The sequence below is a fragment of the Lepus europaeus genome, unplaced genomic scaffold (genome assembly GCF_033115175.1).
Source record: "Lepus europaeus isolate LE1 unplaced genomic scaffold, mLepTim1.pri SCAFFOLD_204, whole genome shotgun sequence".
Classification (NCBI taxonomy): Eukaryota; Metazoa; Chordata; class Mammalia; order Lagomorpha; family Leporidae; genus Lepus; species Lepus europaeus.
In genome coordinates this window covers 215,001-235,000 of record NW_026909096.1, presented here as the reverse complement: position 1 = coordinate 235,000, position 20,000 = coordinate 215,001, and the positions used below count along the sequence as shown (strand labels likewise).

General features: G+C 53.4%; 1 long non-coding RNA gene across 1 annotated transcript; it reads right to left on the bottom strand.

Moving 5' to 3' along the window:
* Window positions 1-1,477: 1,477 nt before the first annotated feature.
* On the bottom strand, window positions 1,478-5,152 carry LOC133754558 (uncharacterized). The gene is made up of 2 exons (XR_009865266.1): window positions 2,722-5,152; window positions 1,478-2,636 (listed from the first exon to the last, which is right to left on the bottom strand). It is a non-coding gene; the product is annotated as an uncharacterized LOC133754558 (long non-coding RNA).
* Between the last annotated feature and the right edge of the window lie 14,848 nt (window positions 5,153-20,000).

Genomic DNA, 20,000 nt, shown 5'->3' with positions numbered 1-20,000 from the left:
GCGGCAAACCGGGGGCCGTCGTGCCTCAGCCACTGCCAGCCAACACACGTCCTCACGTGGGGAAAACCACCGGCCACCGCCACCGCCACCGGTCACGGACAGACCCCAACCCCACAAAGCCCCCACAGGCACGCGGGGAGCAGAGCCTTCAAAGAGTCCACCCTCCCCCGGAGGGGGGGAGGGCGAACGGCCCAGCCCGCCGAGGCAGCGAGGGGGGGTGGGGGCCGCACCGGGGCCACGGAGGGCGAGGCACCGGAGGCGCGAGGGAGAGGACGCGGGAATCGCCTCGGGCCACAAAAGCCGGACCCCGCCGGGGAAACGGACACGGGATCGCACCGCCACACGCCAGGGCGGCCCCGCGACGGCCAGGGACACCGGAGCCCGCCTCCGGCGACCCTCCGCGTCTTCTCCCACGCGCACCCGGGAGCCCCGCCGCCGGGGCGCCTCCACGCGACGTCGCCAACAACCGCACACGCCGAACGGCCCTCGCGCCGCCTCCCGCCCAGCCAACCGTCCGGATCCCCGTTCCCGGGAAGCGCCGCGACCCCGAGGGAACGCTCCCCAGGGGCGACCACGCGGCCGAGGGGGAAGAGAGGGCTGGGCCCAAGCCCAACACACGTGCCGACCGCCGCCCCGATGACGGCCAGTCGCAGCCCGGGGTGGCGAGCAGGGGAAGCAGGGAGCCGCCCGCTCGCGCCACAGCCCCGGGGACGCGCAGGACAGACCACGCGCGCCCCCGCCCAGCCCCGGCCGACAAGGCAAACACGGAGAGTGACACGGAAGGCACGCGCACGCACGGGCGCGCGCGCCGGCCCCAAACACGAACGAGCGACGGACCGCCAGCCCGGCCCGGCGGGACCCTCCCCCAACACGGAGGGGGGAGGCGCGGGCCGCGGCCGTTAGGGCCGAAAGAGCAGCGCCCCGGTCCCCACCGCGGGGACCGGCAGACCCACCAGCACGCCTACGCTTCCCCCCCCAACAGAAGGGGCAAACGGGGCGCACGGGTGGAGCACGCCACCCAACGCACTCAGCACAGGAGGGACGGCGGCCAGGGGGTAACGGTACCCCATCAGAAGGCACGCCCCTCTCGGATCGCTAGAGAAGGCTTTCCTCACCGAAGGTGGGCCACACCCCCACTCCAACTGCCCCCTCCCCGCCGGGCCGGCAGGAGGCAAACCGAGGGAGCACCACCCGAGGCCACGCAATCGGGGCGGGGGGGGGGGGGGGGTCTGCGGTATAGGTAAAGAAATGGCACTTTGAGCATCCGCGGCCAGGGCCAGGGCAGGCTGGGCGCATTACCAATCCCATTCGCCACAGCCCTTCCCAGCCCCCGCACTCGTCCAGCCGGGCCGGACCACGCCGCGACCGCTCGACACACCTGGCACACACCACCCCACAGGGGGTGGCAAGCACGCAGGCATGCGCCCGCCAAGCCGATACCCCCCACACACGTGGGGACGGCACGACACCGGCAGCCTCCCTCCAGCGAGGCGAAGCACGCACGGGTCTCCCCTTCTCTTACCGCCTCGACCCCCCCAACACTCCCAAGGGGCACAGGCAGCAGCCAGAGGCAGCCACAGCAGCGACACCCGGGAGAGGGCACTGGGGGGACAGGAGCAACACCACCACTCGGCTTCAGGCACCTGAGGCACAACCTGGACCGCTCCAGGGGCACCGCACAGGCTCGCGTGGAGTCAAGGCTCCACAGCCACAGCCCACGACAGGGCGACAGCGAGGGATGCCCGCCACGTCACAGGACCCCAGCACCCCCCCGCGCGCAAAAGCACGGGGACAGCAGAGGTCGGGCCGGTTTCCGCACCCCTGCTACCCACACACCACCCACGGGTGGGGAAGGCAGAACGAGGGGCCCGCAGGCCAGAACGAGAGGCTCGGCAGCGTTCGCCATGAACGGCCGTCCCTCATCTGGAGCAGCTTAGGTCCGGCCCAGGAGAGCACCACAGCACCACATCGGTCACAGTCAGCTCGGAGTTTTAACACGTGGAGTGAGGGCGGGGGGCACGACCCGGCAAGGACAGCCACCAGTGGGGCCCGCTGCAGCCTCGCCGGCCCCCGCCTCCCACTGCAGGCGGTAGACAACCCCAGCGGAGAACGCCTGACACGCACACGTGTGGCATGAAGCCACCCCTCATCGAGGTCCTTTCAGTCAGAGGGTTGTCACAACCACCAGGCGATCGGCTCACCAGCGGCAAGGAGCGCACGCGGGTAGAGGACCCGACGCCCGCCTCACCCCCACCGCCCTCGGGCACCATAGGCCGGAGGTGGCATCACCGTCGCGGGACAACCGGGACGAACGCACACAAGCCACCGCGCGAGCCCAAGCAGGTGGCTCTCAGAAAGGAGCACGGTCGAGCACCAGCCCACTGGAAGCCCACTTTGTCCCCGTGTCCCCAACGCACGTCCGGAGTCCCCTCTCTCTGGCGACAGTCACCAGAGAACAGCGTGTCAGCACTTACCTGCAGGTCCAAAACCACAACTCCAAGTATAAAAATGTCCACGCGAGAGGGCACGGGGCTGATGCACTGGACACAGCCACCTCTGAGCTTGGGGACCCGGTCACTTGTCCCCAAAATGCCACCCATCTCTGTTAGAGCACACTCCTCTGCCACCTGGTCGACCTGGGGTGGGGGAGGGGGAATAGGGACATGAGCATGCCACCCGCCACCCGCCACCCGCCACCCGCCACCTACATCCTTAACTCACACACACACGGGCTCCAGTAGACTGGCCTCTGGCCCTCAAAAGGCAACCCAGGGGCCGGCGCCGTGGCTCAATAGGCTAATCCTCCACCTTGGGGCGCCGGCACACCGGGTTATAGTCCCGGTCGGGGCGCCGGATTCTGTCCCGGTTGCCCCTCTTCCAGGCCAGCTCTCTGCTGTGGCCCGGGAGTGCAGTGGAGGATGGCCCAAGTGCTTGGGCCCTGCACCCCATGGGAGACCAGAAGGAAGCACCTGGCTCCTGCCTTCGGATCAGCGTGGTGCGCCGGCCGCAGCGCACTGGCCGTGGCAGCCATTGGAGGGTGAACCAATGGCAACGGAGGACCTTTCTCTCTGTCTCTCTCTCTCACTGTCCGCTCTGCCTGTCAAAGGGGAAAAAAAAAAAAAAAAGCGACCTTCGATCACTCCCTGAAGGGGGACTTTGGGGAAAAAAACAAAACAAAACAAAACAAAACAAAAAAACAAAACAGTCCAGACCTTCCTTAGTGGCAAGTAGCAAGTAATTAGGGTTAGGCCCAAGTGCAGAAGGACTTCGAAGAAAGAAGAAAGAAAAAAAAAAAAAAAAAAAAAAGGAAAAACAAAGTCCCAGGCCAAGGCACCCTTCCCTCTGCCGCCCACAGATCGACATCTCCGGTCGGTCTCTGCAGTTGGTGGCAGTGGTGGCAGCAGCACTACCAGTACGTAGTGTGACAGGGTGTGCTGGTCTACCCGCCAACAGTAGCGCCACCCCAGTCTAGCCACGTTCAGGCGCGAGGCGACGCCCGCCTCCCTCCACAGCCTCCGCCTGCTCACTTGCCATCCTCCAGGCCCAATCTCCGACCAATACATCAGGCCCCCAGGTCCCAGCAGGGCAGGGACAGTCCTTCCTGCAGCTTAGGGACTTTGTCACACTCTGTCTCGGGCTCCTCGGCCACTTGTCATCCCTTGCCGGCTCCGGAGCCCGCGACAGCCATATCAAGGCGGCCACCAGGTGGAGTCCAACAACCGACACCGAGGAACCAAGGGACAGCCAGCTGGATGCATCCAGGCGGCAGGGGGACGCTCAGAACGTGTTTCTCGGCTGCCCGGGGGCAGAGAGTGTGTGGAGGGGGTCGGGGGCAGGTGTCTGCATAACCACAAAGGCTGTGGGGCATAGGTGCCCACACAGCCGAGGGTTGGGACTCAGCAGGCTGGAAATCTCAGAGCATGAAGTGCCTCCCAAAGACAGGTCTGGCCTCACCTGGCTCCGGGAGTCAGCCTGTCAGACCCCCAGGGAGGGGGTCTTCGTCTTCTCTTGGCTCACGGGGTGTGTGTGGGGAGGGAGAGGGGGGCATCGGGAAGGAGGCTCATCCTCTGGCAGCACACCATCTGTGGCAGAGGCCATCCATGGGCTTCACTATTGCCTGGGATACACTCCACAGATCACTATTTACACAGAAGTTTTAAAAAACGGGGGGGGGGGGGCGAGGGGGGAGTGGAGTGGAGTGGAGTGTGTCATATTCTTATTTTTTGTATCTGTGAACTACATCGAACCTCTTCTCTTTGTATTGATATCACATTCACATAAGAATTGATGAGAATCGTGTTGCACTCAGGACCGTGCGTTCTTCCCAGTGACCCTGGGAATCTAAAGACTTCTTTAAAAAGTCCACTTGGCCACCCAAAGGTGAAGGAAGGAAAGGAAAGGAGGAAGAAAAGACAAGAGAGTGGCAGAGAGAATTAAAAAGAGGGGAAAACATTGAAAGAACACGAGAGAGAGAGAGAGAGAGAGAGAGAGAGAGAGAGAGAGAGAGAGAAATTGGAGTAAGAAGAAAAAAAAAGGAGGACGAACAGAAAGACAAAAACTAAGAAGAGAGAAAGAAAACGTAAAAAATGGGGAAAAGAAGGAATGGAAGTTTAGAAAGAAAACCGTGAGGACACGAGGACACGACAAAGAGAGGAAACACATGAGGGAAGGTGGGAGACAAAAATGAAACCAAAATAAGGAAGAGAGGAGAGAGCATGAAGATTTAAAAAGACGAGAGAGAAAGAGACAGAGAGACAGAGACAGAGACAGAGAGAGAGAAGGCAAGCAAGTGGGAAGAAAAAATAAGAAAGGGCAAAGAATATCAAGTCAAAGGGGGAGTGAGAAATAAAGTCGTGAGAAAGAGAAAGAAGCTAGAAGGAGACGGACAGACACACGGACGAGCGGGGAACAGCACGAGAGCAAGAGACAACAGGGAATAAACTGAGAAAGAGAACATAAAAGAAGGAAGGAAGGAAGGAAGGAAGGAAGGAAGGAAGGAAGGAAGGAAGGAAGGAAGGAAGGAAGAAAGAAAGAAAGAAAGAAAGAAAGAAAGAAAGAAAGAAAGAAAGAAAGAAAGAGAAAGAAAGACGCCAACGGTGACCCACAGGGGACTCAGATCACCCAGGGTGGCGCCCAAGGACCCAAGAGCCGACCCCCAGTCACAGCCCGCTCCCCGCCCCCGGCCAGCTCCCCACCCTTCTCGCGGCAGCGCGGCGGCAGCGGCGGCGGCGGCGGCGGCGGCGGCGGCGCCCCAGCCCAGAGAAAAATGCCCCCCCCCCGCCGCCCACCCCACAGCAGAAAGCTCGCCTGTGCTCCACACCGCGCATGTGCTAAACAGGCCCCCAACCACTGCGCAGCCTCCACCCCGAAGCCTCGCGATACTCAGGACACTGTTTAGTCGCCAGCGCCATTTTGGCTTTCACCGGCCACCGTGCCCGATCTGATACTGTGGTCGCTAGGTGGCGCGCGAGTATCGCCGTAGAGAGCTTTGGTTCTCTCGGCGGGGGTGGGTGGGGAGGAAGGGGGGGATGAAGGGCAGGACAGGGCAGAGGAGGCCGAGGGAGGAAGGTGAATGGGGAATGACACTGGGTCCCAGGCCCGTGAGTCAGCTCCAGATTCTCTCTCTCTCTCTCTCTCTCTCACACACACACACACACACACACACCCTTGGGCCACGTTTCTCCAGGCCTGGCTCTCCAGAAATCTCATCCAATGATGAGCGGGAGGGCCTCCCGTTAGCTGGTAGCTGGGCCAGACAGGAACACAGGCACACACTCACACTCACACTCTCACTTTCTTCAATGCAATCACTGTCTCCAGCCGGGACGGCCCGCCCTCCCTCCCTAGGTAGTACTGTTATAAAGGATGGCCCAGTATCTCCTCGATGTGTGTCTCCTTCCACCACCAGGAGTTGAAAGGAAATGCGAAGGGTCACCACTGGAAGACCGGGAGGCAGGGTGGAAGCACAACAAACCTGCCCGGCTTTCTATGTTTCTTGGAGAGATACGTTGATTTATGCAATTTTTCTTTCTTTTTTATGTGAAATGCAGTGACAAAGAGAAGGATAGAGAGAGGGGGGAGAGAGGAGAGGTAGGAGAGGTGGTGGGGGAGAGAGAGAGAGGGAGAGAGAGAGAGAGAGATCTTCCATCCACTCATTCATTTCCCAAATGCCCACAGCAGCTGAGGCTGGGCTAGGCCAAAGCCAGCAGCCAGGAACTCCATCTGGGTCACCATTGTGGGTGACAAGGACACAACTACTTGGCCCATCTTCCGCTGACATTGTCTTTAACCTGTTGTGCCACAACGCTGCCTAGCTCCCACTAGCTAGCTTTAAATTTCTGTCTTTTAGCCGGCACCACGGCTCAATAGGCTCAATAGGCCAGGAGAAACATCTGGCTCCTGCCTTCAGACCAGCGCGGTGCGCCAGCCAGCGCGGTGGCCATTGGAGGGTGAACCAAAAAAGAAAAAAAAGAAAAATAAGAAAAAAAATTTCTTTTTCTTTTTTTTTTTTTTTTTTTTGGACAGGCAGAGTTAGACAGTGAGAGAGAGAGAGAGACAGAGACAGAGAGAAAGGTCTTACTTCCGTTGGTTCACACCCCCCCCCCCCCAAATGGCCGCTACGGCCAGGCCAGCGTGCTGCACCAATCCGAAGCCAGGAGCCAGGTGCTTCTCCTGGTCTCCCTTACGGGTGCAGGGCCCAAGCACTTGGGCCATCCTCCACTGCACTCCTGGGCCACAGCAGCGAGCTGGACTGGAAGAGGAGCAACCGGGACAGAATCCAGTGCCCCGACTGGGACTAGGACCCAGGGTGCCAGCGCCGCAGGCAGAGGATTAGCCTAGTGAGCCATGGCGCCGGCCTCTATCTGTCTTTCTTCTAAGATCTTAGGGGAGCCAAGGACCTCTTTTGGGGGCAGAAAGGAGGTGGAATGGCAGTGGATCAGAGATGTGAAAGAAGGGAGGACAGTCTTCCAGAGAGAGCAAGGAGAGGGAGAGAGAGAGAGCGAGCACTTTACTCTGCTCCCCATCAGCAGGTAGGGGTCAGAGGAGGAAGAGAGCAGACTGGGTCTCTGGGAAACAGGACAGGAGCCTGGCCTGGCTTCCCCTTCCCAGCACATGAGCAGAAATGGCTGCACAGTGAGCAGCGTCTGGGCACACAGGATCCAGCTCAGCCCACAAGAAGCTTCTGCTCCCTCCGGTGAGGCACAGAAAGAAGCAGGGGAGAGCCAGCCACCGCACCCCAAGAGACACCGCAGCACCACTCACCCTCCCATTCCAAGAGGGGTTTTGCTCCTGAGAAGTTCTCATCCACTCTCCTCTGTGCCTGGGAAGGCACTGCCCCTAAAATGGCCTTCCAAGTGTTCCAGAGAAACAACACACCCAGTCAGACCTGTGTGTACGTGTATGCGTGTGTGTGGAGATGGAGAGAGCCCTTCAGAGCTACGTGTGTGTGTGCGCGCGCATGTGTGTGTGTGTCTGTGAGTCTGTCACAATGACATACCAAAATAAACCAGTGCACCATACACACATTTTGACTGCAGCTTGACCACCCACCCTGGAACACCAGGGCAGGGAGGGATGTCAGGTCTCTGGAACCCACCTGGGAGAAGAAGTCTTCTGGCTCCCAAGGCTCGCTCCCCTGGGACTGGGGGGGAAGATGAGGAGCAACAGATAGAAGTAGATCACAGAGAAACATCGCTCCTCAGGCGGCCTTTGAGGCCTTCCTTTTGGGGTAGATATCATTCTCTACACGTGGCAGCCAAAGCCGCAGGCACGGAGGACAATGAGAAAAATTCAGTCAAGGGAACCAAAGCACGGGCGAGAGGGGGGTTGCCTGATCAAATTAGAGGTCAGGTCTGGGCCATAGTCTCCTTAAGGGAGAAGAAGACCCAGACACTAGTTTTCTTTCTTTCTTTCTTTCTTTCTTTCTTTCTTTCTTTCTTTCTTTCTTTCTTTCTCTCTCTCTCTCTCTCTCTCTCTCTCTCTCTCTCTCTCTCTCTCTCTTTCTTTTTGAATCCAGGCACCCAAGTCAGAAAATCCACAGGGCAGTCGTGTCTACGGTTTCCTATGGGGACAAAATCCGGGGTCGATGTCGTTCAGAACAAACAACTTTCTTCTTCCACCTTTCCAGGTGAAGAAGGGGAGACTCGGGGCGGGTGGGGGTGGGGAGGGAGACCGACCGACCCCAGTCTCCAGTCTCAGATGGGCCAGCCCCATCCAAAGGCACGCCAGCAGCTTCCAAAGGAGGAAGTCCAAAGGCGCTCCACACCCAGCCCGCGCCAAACAAGCCCCCACCCCCAACCGCCCGCTGGCCCTGGAAGTTGTGACTCCATCTTAGCTCTGCCTCACCAAACCCGTGTTCAATACTGTGGCCGCTAGGTGGTGCGCGAGCCTCAGGCAAGAGAGACTCAGCTCGGCTCGGCTCGGCTCGCGCGGAGTGAGGGCCCGGTGAAGACGAAGGGAAGCAGAAATTTCACACTGAATCCTCCCTCCTTCCTTACCTGCCTCCCTCCTTCCCCATCGACTCCACATCCACAGAGACCTGTCCAAAGAGAGTCCAGGTAGGGCTATCGACAGTATCCGCTTTATTCCCAGAAACCTCCTGCTTAAAAATAACCGGTAGTCTCAAAGATGTCTGTCACCAACCAGGTTCTCCTTCTTTTCTTTACACAGAAAGATGTATTGATTTACTCGAAAGGTAGTTACAGAGACAGTCGGCTCACTCCCACAAATGGAACTACAACAGCCTGGGCTGGGCCAGGCCAAACCCAGGAGCTTGGAACTTCATCGAGGTCTCCTGTATAGGTGCAGGGGCCCAAGCACTCAGGCCATCTTTTGCTATCTTCCCAAGCACATTAGCAGGGAGTTGGACTCTGGCATCGCAGGCAGTGGCAACCTCAGGGGCCTAGGAAGCGGTTCCTTGGTCTCAAGCCTCTGCCTGCAATGCTGGCATCCCACAGCAGCATGGGTTTGAGTGCCACCTGGTCCAGGCAGGACTGATCCAGCTTAACCAGATGCCCCACAATGCTCGCATCTCTCTCTCTCTCTCTCTCTCTCTCTCTCTCTCTCTCTTTCTCTCATTCTCCTCCTCCTCCTTCTCTCCTTCCCTGTCTCTGTAATGCTGCCTCTCCAATAAGTATGTAATCCATTAAAAAGTGAAAAGAAAGTGATGGATTGTGGGATGGAATCTTCAACTATCTTCAACTAATCATTAAGATGATCCACCTCTCCCACTGGAGTACCTGGATTGGATTTTTTACTCTAGCTCCCCACCAGTGGAGATTCTGGCGTGCAGCACTGACAGTTCCCATCACTCACACCCAATAGCGTCTGACTCTATTTTTTCACCATGGGGCTTTCTAACGATCCCCACACATAGATGTCAGGGAGCCAAGTACTTGAAACCTCACCTGCTGCCTCCCAGGGCATGCCCATGCCCCTGCAGAAAGCTTGAATCAGAGGAGAGTCAGGAATCGAACCCATGTCCACTGCATGAAACGGGAGCACCCCATGCCGAAAACTCTAACCGTTGATCCGAACGCCCACCACACATCACACATTATTTCTTCAAGTTTTTTTTTTTTTAAATTTATTTTTGACAGGCAGATAGTGAGAGAGAGAGAGAGAGAGAGAGAGAGACAGAGAGAGAGAGACAGAGAGAAAGGTCTTCCTTTGCCGTTGGTTCACCCTCCAATGGCCGCCACGGCCGGCACGCTACAGCCGGCGCACCGCGCTGATCCGAAGGCAGGAGCCAGGTGCTTCTCCTGGTCTCCCATGGGGTGCAGGGCCCAAGCACTTGGGCCATCCTCCACTGCACTCCCTGGCCACAGCAGAGAGCTGGCCTGGAAGAGGGGCAACCGGGACAGGATCGGTGCCTGAACCGGGACTAGAACCCGGTGTGCCGGCGCCGCAAGGCGGAGGATTAGCCTAGTGAGCCGCGGCGCCGGCCTATTTCTTCAAGTTTTTTAAGATTCATTTATTTATTTATTTCTGAATCGGAAAGGTAAAGTGTGTGTGTGGGGGGGTAGAGAGAAACACACAGAAAGAGAGATTGCTTCCATCTGCTGGTTTCACTCCCCACCTCTTCAAACTACAGCTCTCTACAACATGCCCACCTTTGCAAATTCCCTCACAACACCGCCAAAATGAAGGAACATACTAGTGGCGGCTGTCCCACGGCTGCTCATCTGTCCTATCGCTGCCTTTGACAAAATTTCTGTGACACACGAAACATCCGAGTGACCATGTACAGCAGCAGCACCAATCTTGTGTCACCGCACTATAACAGACTAGGTAATTCTGTGAACTTCTTTTAGGATGCGGACAGAACCGACTTCCTCTGTGTATGCGTGTGTATATACATATACATATATATATATAATACACGTAAAATAAAATATATGAATATGAATAAAATATATGAATATTTAATATATAATAATATAATATATCACATTACATCATATAAATATATATCATACATATTATATTATATATAATTATATATTATAAATATATTATATTATATAATAATATATGATTATACAAAATATATTATATTAAAGATAATATATCATATATTATATAATATATAGTATATATCATATTATATTATATATATGTATCATATATAATGTATTACAAATATTATAATATATTATGTGATATATATTATATAATATGCTGTCTATTACATATTATATATAATTATATGTATAGTGTGTATATATATATATATATATATATATATATATATGTCGATCCGAAGCCAGGAGCCAGGTGCTTCCTCCTGGCCTCCCACGTGAGTGCGGGCCCAAGGACCTGGGTCATCCTTCACTGAACTCCCGGGTCACCACAGCAGAGAGCTGGACTGGAAGAGGGGCGACCGGGACAGAATCCGGCACCCCGACTGACCGGGACTAGAACCTGGTGTGCCGGCGCCACAGATGGAGGATTAGCTTAGTGAGCCGGCGCCGGCCCCCGGGGTATGGATTGTTGAAAAATCTCCTTTCACTCTTTGTCACAGGACCCACAGTCATTTACAGTGCTTCTTTTCTGATGCTCCAAATGGCTGCACTGTCAGATTTTCACATCCCTCACATCCCCACTCGACAAAGCCAGAAAACTTCCTCGCTCGTGTGAAATCTACTCCCGTCGGAAACATGTTCAACCGCACAGTTCCATGACATTTGGTACGCTCACGTCACGGACGTTCGTTGCTGTAGGCCTATTTTTATTTTTAAAATAAGGAGGGAGAGGAGGACACACACACACACACACACACACACGGCTGGAGCTGGGTCAGAGACTGCATCCAGATCTCCCACATGCGCAGCAGGAGCCTAAACACTTTGGGGTATTTGTCAGACACTACCCTTCCTATTTGCCCAACGACAGCCATATCCCCCTATGGCCCCCAACCCCACCTCGCCCGCCCACTCATCGTGCCATAACAAGTCTTCCTCTGCGATTCCTTCACATTTGTCCAACTACCTCTTGTGTTAGGGTGCTGAGAAGGCACGTGAGGTCACTGATACCCTGGGCTCACGGAGGGGGACTGTGGATTTCCACGGGAAGCAGGGGGGAGAATGAGAAGTGCTCGTGAAACCCAAAGGCGAATGACCATAATCTGTCCCTCCTCCCCAGAGCAAGCACAGCTCAGCAGAGGTGTCTGTCTGTCTGTCGTCAAAATCATCCCCTGCTAGCCTTCTGTCCCGTGACTGCCAGAATTCCAGAACGGCAAGAGAATCTGCTTGGCATTCCACTGCACTGGTTCTGTCTCCTCTGAAAGACACATGTGCACACTCTATCTCAAGCAAACACACCCCAGGCCGTAAAGAAAAAAAAAGATGTCAGCCTTCAAGGCAGGGTTTCAGCTGTGGTAGCCGTCATCGTTAAGGGGACTGACTGACTGACCTTTGCCCCAGAAAGGCAGCATTCTGGAGGAGCAGGGAAAGTTGGCCATTCACTGACAAAGGCCTGAGGCGCGCGGGGGGGGGGTGGGGTGGGGGGGGTGGGGGGGGGGAGGCGGCTGAGGAGAAGAGAAAGGGAAACCCATTCACAGAGAAAAAAGCTCTGGGCTGTTTCTTCTGCATTTGAATGAAGCCAATTGAATGAGGCAGATTCCAAGTCATTGAGGGTGGGTGGGTGTGGCAAGTAGATTCCCAAGGCCAGGCTACCAGTTTCTCTCTTCAGCTGTGCCTTGCAAAGTCATCACAGTGGCAGGATAGGTGTTGGAGGAGACAAGATTCATTCAGGGAGGGTGTGTGTCCTCCCCCCATGTCTGTCCCCATGGGCACCTCTGCCCTGACTCTGGCCTAGGAAGAGGGCACGGGGCAGGGGAGTGAAATAACTGGCCAGGGATGCCAGGAACACAGCTTTCCTCCCTGCCCTTTTGCTCCTACCCTGGAACATCTTAGCTTATCCAGAGAATATTCTATAACTAGGAAGAAGGCACAAGTATATATTTTTTTCTTTTTCTTCTTGGGCATAGGTCCACACTGGTGTATTCCACCATGAGCCCATCCACAGGCATGTTTAACTTACCAGTTGTTCTTTGGCCCGAACATACGAGGCTGCTGCCAGATGCATCTCTGCTCACAGATCCTTCTGTATTAGCCTATTTGCTTGCTTATGTGCAAGGTGAAAAACAGAGAGAGAGATAGAGATAGATAGAGATGGGGTGGGGGAGAGAGAATGTGAGACATCAGGTTCACTCCCACAGATGGCCACCATGGCCAGGGTTGGGCCACGATGAACCCAGGAACCAGGAGCTTCTTCCAGGTGCCTAAGGACTTGGGATATCCTCTGATGCCACCACCCAGGCCATTATCAGGGAGCTGGATTGGAACTGGAGCGGCTAAGGCTCAAACTGGTGCCCATGTGAGATGCTGGGGGGTCACAGGCGGCTGCTGTACCTGATGCACCACAATGCCAGTCCCAGCAGTGTCTTTATATTATGAAATCTGCTTCATTCATACAAGTTGTGATGCCAGCAAATTTCTACACACAGGACCAGTGTGGTTAAGCCAGTTACAGAGAGGCAGAGGCAGAGGTCTCCCACCCACCAGTTCACATCCCAGGTGGTCGAAACACCCTGAGTTGCACCAATACGAAGCCAGGAGCCTGAGCTTTTTCCATGTCTCCCGTGGGAGTGCAGGGGCAGAAGGCAGGGGCAGAAGGACCACCTTTTACTGTTTTTGCGGACCACAGCAGAGAGCAGCCAGCTGGGATGGGATGGGATTTGAACGGGAGCCCATATGGGATGCCGGCACTGCTTGTGGCAGTTTTACCTGCTACACCACAGCACAGGCCCCCTAATAATAATAATAATAATAATAATAATAATAGTAATTCTTTTTTGAAATATTTTTATCTTTATTTTTTTTTTTATTTTTTTTACCGGAGAGTCAGAGTTACAGAGAGCCCTTCCATCTCAAACTGGAGCCACAGGCAGATGCTTAACCTACTATGCCCCAGGGTCAGCCCAATCCCCCCCCCCCTTCAGAGACTTAATTGGCCAATTCTTTTTTAAAATTAACTCACTCTTATTTATGTGAAAGAGTTTATGAGGTGATTGTCTGAGAGTTGGGAGGGGAAGAGAGATCCTCCATCTGCTGGATGGGCTCTGGGTGGCCAGGGCAAATCCAGGAGGCAAGTGCCAGGAGCTTCATCTGTCCCACATCTCCCAGCTGGGCTCGGGGACCCAAGTAGTAGGTCAATCTTCCCGTTGCTTTCCAGGTGAATTAGCAAGGAGCTGGATTGGAAATGGACCTCATATTAGTGGATCACAGAGTCACAGCTGAGCTGAGCCCCCTTAAGATTTTTTTTTTTTTCCTTCTTCTTCCCTTCCGGCCAGCGCCATGGCTCAACAGGCTAATCCTCTGCCTAGTGGCGCCGGCACACCGGGTTCTAGTCCCGGTCGGGGCGCCGGATTCTGTCCCGGTGCCCCTCTTCCAGGCCAGCTCTCTGCTATGGCCAGGGAGTGCAGTGGAGGATGGCCCAAGTGGTTGGGTCCTGCACCCCATGGGATACCAAGATAAGCACCTGGCTCCTGCCTTCGGAACAGCGAGGTGCGCCGGCCGCAGCGCGCCAGCCGCGGCGGCCATTGGAGGGTGAACCAATGGCAAAAGGAAGACCTTTCTCTCTGCCTCTCTCTCTCACTGTCCACTCTGCCTGTCAAAGAGAGAGAGAGAGAGAGAGAGAGAGAGAGAGAGAGAGAGAGAGGTCTTCCTTTTCTGTTGGTTTACCCGCCAAGGGCCGCTGCGGCTGTCGCGCTGCACCGATCCGAAGCCAGGAGCCAGGTGCTTCTCCTGGTCTCCCTTATGGGTGCAGGGCCCAAGGGAGGACTTGGGCCATCCTCCACTGCCTTCCCAGGCCACAGCAGAGAGCTGGACTGGAAGACTAGCAACCGGGACAGAATCTGGCACCCCAACCGGGACTAGAACCCGGTGTGCTGGCGCCGAAGGTGGAGGATTAGCCTAGTGAGCCACGCGCCAGCCCAAGATTATTATCATTATTATTATTTTTTTAAAGATTGCACTGTACTGGGGCCAATCCAGCTCTCTGCTATGGCCTGGGAAAGCAGTAGAAGATGGCCCAAGTCCTTGGGCCCCTGCACCCACGTGGGAGACTGGGAAGAAGCTCCTGGCTCCTGGCTTTGGAGCGGCGTAGCTCCAGCCATTGCAGCCATCTGGGCAGTGAACCAGGGGATGGAAGACTCTGCCTCTCTCTGCCTCTGCCTCTCTGTAACTCTGTGTTTTAAATAAATAAATAAATCTATCTTTCCTTCCTTTCTTTCAAATAAATAGATCTTACAAAATAAAAATTCCTGAAGTCAGGTACTCTGGAGAAGCTCTTAAAAAAAAAAAAAAAAAAAAACACAAAAAAAACACAAGGCCGGCGCCGCCACGGCTCACTAGGCTAATCCTCTGCCTTGCAGCGCCGGCACACCGGGTTCTAGTCCCTGTCGGGGCGCCGGATTCTTTTTTTTTTTTTTTAATTATTATTATTATTATTATTATTATTATTATTATTTTTGACAGGCAGAGTGGACAGTGAGAGAGAGACAGAGAGAAAGGTCTTCCTTTTTGCCGTTGGTTCACCCTCCAATGGCCGCCGCGGTAGCGCGCTGCGGCCGGCGCACCGCGCTGATCCGATGGCAGGAGCCAGGTGCTTCTCCTGGTCTCCCATGGGGTGCAGGGCCCAAGCACTTGGGCCATCCTCCACTGCACTCCCTGGCCACAGCAGAGAGCTGGCCTGGAAGAGGGGCAACCGGGACAGGATCGGTGCCCGAACCGGGACTAGAACCCGGTGTGCCGGCGCCGCAAGGCGGAGGATTAGCCTAGTGAGCCGCGGCGCCGGCCAGGGGCCATTTGGGACATCAGCATCTCATATCAGAGCATGGAGCCACACACACTGGCAGATGCTTAACCTACTATGCCCAGGGCCAGCCCATCCCCCTCCCCCCCTTTTCAGAGACTTAGTTAGCCAATTCTTTTTAAATTTAATTTATCCTTATGTATGTGGAAAAGGTATGGGGTAACTGGCTGAGGGTTGGGAGAGAAACAGAGGTCTTCCATCTGCTGGATGGGCTCTGGGTGGCCAGGGCAAATCCAGGAGGCAGGTGCCAGGAGTTTCATCTGTCCCACATCTCCCAGCTGGTTCAAGTAGTGGGTCAATCTTCCCGTGGCTTTCCAGGTGAATTAGCAAGGAGCTGGATTGGAAATGGAAGAGGAGGGACTGGAAATAGATCTCATATTAGCAGATCACGGAGTCACAGCTGAGCCGAGTCCCCTTGAGATTTTTTTTCTTTTTTTCTTTCTTTCTTTCTTTCTTTCTTTCTTTCTTTCTTTCTTTCTTTCTTTCTTTCTTTTTTTTTTTTTTTTTTTTTTTAAGAAAGATTGCACTGGGGGCCGGCGCTGCTGCGGTGCAGCGGGTTAACGCCTTGGCCTGAAGCGCCAGCATCCCCTATGTGTGCCAGTTTTGAGTCCCGGCTGCTCCTCTTCCAATCCAGCTCTATGTTATGGCCCGGGAAAGCAGTGGAAGATGGCCCGAGTCCTTGAGCCCCTACACCCCCCCATGCAAGACCCAGAAGAAGCTCCTGGCTCCTGGCTTCAGATCTGCGCAGTTCCAGCCATTGCAGCCAATTGGGGAGTGAACCATCAGACAAAAGACCTCTCTCACTCTCTCTGCCTCTCCTCTCTCTGTGTAACTCTTTCAAATAAGTAAGTAAGTAAGTAAATAAATAAATAAATAAATAGATCTATTTTTTTTTTCAGAGTTTTTCATTTACTTGAAAGTCAGAGTCACACAGAGAGAGGAGAGGCAGAGAGAGGTCTTCCATCTGATGGCACTCCTATGTGATGCTGGTGCTTCAGGCCAGGGCATTAACCCGCTGCACTGCAGCGCCCGCCCCAAATAAATAAATCTTTTAACATTTTTTTTAAAAATAAAGATTGCGCTGTATTGGGGCCGATCCAGCTCTCTGCTATGGTGTGGGAAGGCAGCAGAAGATGGCCCAAGTCCTCCTCGGGCCCCTGCACCCATGTGGGTGACCTGGAAGAAGCTCCTGGCTCCTGGCTTTGGATCAGCATGGCTCCGGCCATTGCAGCCATCTGGAGGTGAACCAGGGGATGGAAGACTCTGTCTCTGTCTCTGTCTCTGCCTCTCTATAACTGTTTCCAATACATAACTAAAAAAAAAAAAAAAGCAATCTTCCTTCCTTCCTTCCTTCCTACCTAATAAATAGATCTTATGAAAGAAAAATTTCTGAAGACAGGTACCCTGGAGAAGTACTTAAAAAATAAATAAATAAAATACCACTTGGAACATTAGCATCTTATATCAGAGTGTGGGCTCTTCCTACTTCTTGCTAAAATGTCTTGACCTGGTCCAGTCCCACCTACTGTGGGGCACTTATTTCTTAAGATGGCTTGATTGATTTAGAACACGTAGTGTTCAATTTCTGCACCTACTGACCTTCCTTTTAGATTCAAAAGGGCTCCGCTATCCTGGTAGGAAAGATTCCATTTTGAGTCCAGATGCATGATTTTTCTGGTACTCTGCCTTGGAAGGAAGGAAGGAAGGAAGGAAGGAAGGAAGGAAGGAAGGAAGGAAGGAAGGAAAATTTTTGAATCGTGATTTTTTTGGGCATTCTGCCTCATGATAGATAGATAGATAGATAGATGACAGAGTTTGAATTGGTACTTTTTGATGCTCTGCCTCCAAATAAATCAACATTCATTTTTGAATTGTGATTTTTTTTCCGGATGCTCTAGATAGATAGATAGATAGATAGCCGTGTTGGAAGGAAGGGAGGGAGGGAGGGAGGGAGGGAGGGAGGGAGATTGTTTTCATCCACTGGTTCCTGGCTCTCCTATCTATGTCATCTCTCTCCCTTCATATAAGGAAAAGGTGCTCCCAGGACCTATTCATGGGAAGCTGTATGTTAAGCAGAGCAGCCAAGCAGAACTCAAAGCGGCAGGCATCCCAAACGTAACTCACCAGGGCATAATGACACCCCCCTCCCCAACTGCCTCACTCCGGTGTTTTTCACCCTTAGCATTTTCAGCTTTCCAAAGATCACTACGATTGAGCAGACCTGGGTGCTGACCCGCCACCCAGTGTTCAATTTCTGCACCTATTGACCTTCCTTTTAGATTCAAAATGGCTCCTGACACTCTGGCACTAAAGACTCCATTTTGAGTTCAAATGACTTCTCCCACCCGCCGCGCCCCGCCCCGCCCCGCCGCGCCCCACCGCACCCCACCACACCCCGCCGCGGCCCCCATCCAGTGGCATCGATGACTGTAAATTAGGATTATAAGGAAGATGTCCATCCGTGATACCAACCTTGATTAAGGAAAAAAAAAAAAAAGTCCCATCTGGGGCTTGTCATGGTCGTGCACACACCACCCCCACCCCTGACATAGGCATCCCTATGGATGGAGAAAGCAGCAGTTTGAGTCCCGGCTGCACTCCATGAAATCCAGCTCCCTGCTAATGTGTGTGGGATGGGAATACAGTACCATGTCGCCCAAGTGCAAATGTAAATCTGTGAAAGAGACATGAGTGGGTGTGGGATATTTCTGATGCTCTGCCTTGCTATCAACAATCACTTTTGGTGTTCAGCACCAGCCCTGAAATAGTCATGTTTGAATCATGGCATTTCTGGTACTCCGCTTCACAATAAACAAATCAATAATTGCTTTTGATTCGTGATTTTTTTGATCGATCGATCGATCATAGATAATCGTGTTTGAACTGAGATGTCTGCCTTTCAGTGAATGAATGAATGAATGAATGAAGAGTTAGATAATGGCGTAGGAATTTTAGATTTTTCTGATGCTCTGCCTTGCACTAAAGAAATAAGTAATCATGTTTGGTGAATTTTCTGATGTTCTGCCTCAGGGTGGATGGATAGTGGTGTATGAATCGAGATTTCTGTGATGCTCTACCGAGAGAGAGAGAGAGAGAGAGAGAGAGAGAGAGAGAGAGAGAGAGAGGTGGATAGGTAATTATGATCGAATCAAGATTTTTCTGACATTCTGCCTCGCAATAGATCGAGCTAGCGAGTGGTGTAGGAATTCAGATTTCTGTGATGCTCTGCCTCACAGTAAACACTGTTTGGAGATTTTTTCCCCTGTTCCACTGCCTCGCAGTAGATTGATAGATAATCATGTTTGAATTGAATTTTTTGTGACGTTCTGCCGAGAGAGACAGACAGAGAGAGAGAGAGAGAGAGAGAGCGAGCGAGAGAGCCCAAATGAAACTAAACAAGGGCATTTTGGCCACCCCCCCTCCGGCGGATACTTCATTTCTTTGAAATATGCACACAGCATTCGCAAGATCCCAAAGATCGATCTCTGTGATGCCCTGCCTCACATATAAATGAAAGAATAAGCGAATACCTTGATAGATGGCTGGATAGAAAAGAGTGTATGTGTGTGTGTGTGTGTGTGTTAGAGAGAGAGAGAGAGAGCTAGAAAGAGTGTGTAAGAGAGAGAGAGAGCGAGAGAGCCCAAACGAAACTAAACAAGGGCATTTTGGCCACCCCCCCCCCCCCGCCGATACTTCATTTCTTTGAAATATGCACACAGCATTCGCAAGATCCCAAGGATCCCAAAGACCGATCTCTGTGATGCCCTGCCTCACATATAAATAAAAGAATAAGCGAATACCTTGAGAGATGGCTGGACATAAGTGTGTGTGTGTGTGTGTGTGTGTGAGAGAGAGAGAGAGAGAGAGAGAGAGAGAGAGCTAGAAAGAGTGTGTAAGAGAGAGAGAGAGCGAGAGAGCCCAAACGAAACTAAACAAGGGCATTTTGGCCACCCCCCCCCCGCGGATACTTCATTTCTTTGAAATATGCACACAGCATTCGCAAGATCCCAAAGATCGATCTCTGTGATGCCCTGCCTCACATATAAATGAAAGAATAAGCGAATACCTTGATAGATGGCTGGATAGAAAAGAGTGTATGTGTGTGTGTGTGTGTGTGTTAGAGAGAGAGAGAGAGAGAGAGAGAGCTAGAAAGAGTGTGTAAGAGAGAGAGAGAGCGAGAGAGCCCAAACGAAACTAAACAAGGGCATTTTGGCCACCCCCCCCCCCCGCGGATACTTCATTTCTTTGAAATATGCACACAGCATTCGCAAGATCCCAAGGATCCCAAAGACCGATCTCTGTGATGCCCTGCCTCACATATAAATGAAAGAATAAGCGAATACCTTGAGAGATGGCTGGACATAAGTGTGTGTGTGTGTGTGTGTGTGAGAGAGAGAGAGAGAGAGAGAGAGCTAGAAAGAGTGTGTAAGAGAGAGAGCGAGAGAGCCCAAACGAAACTAAACAAGGGCATTTTGGCCACCCCCCCCCCCCCGCGGATACTTCATTTCTTTGAAATATGCACACAGCATTCGCAAGATCCCAAGGATCCCAAAGATCGATCTCTGTGATGCCCTGCCTCACATATAAATGAAAGAATAAGCGAATACCTTGAGAGATGGCTG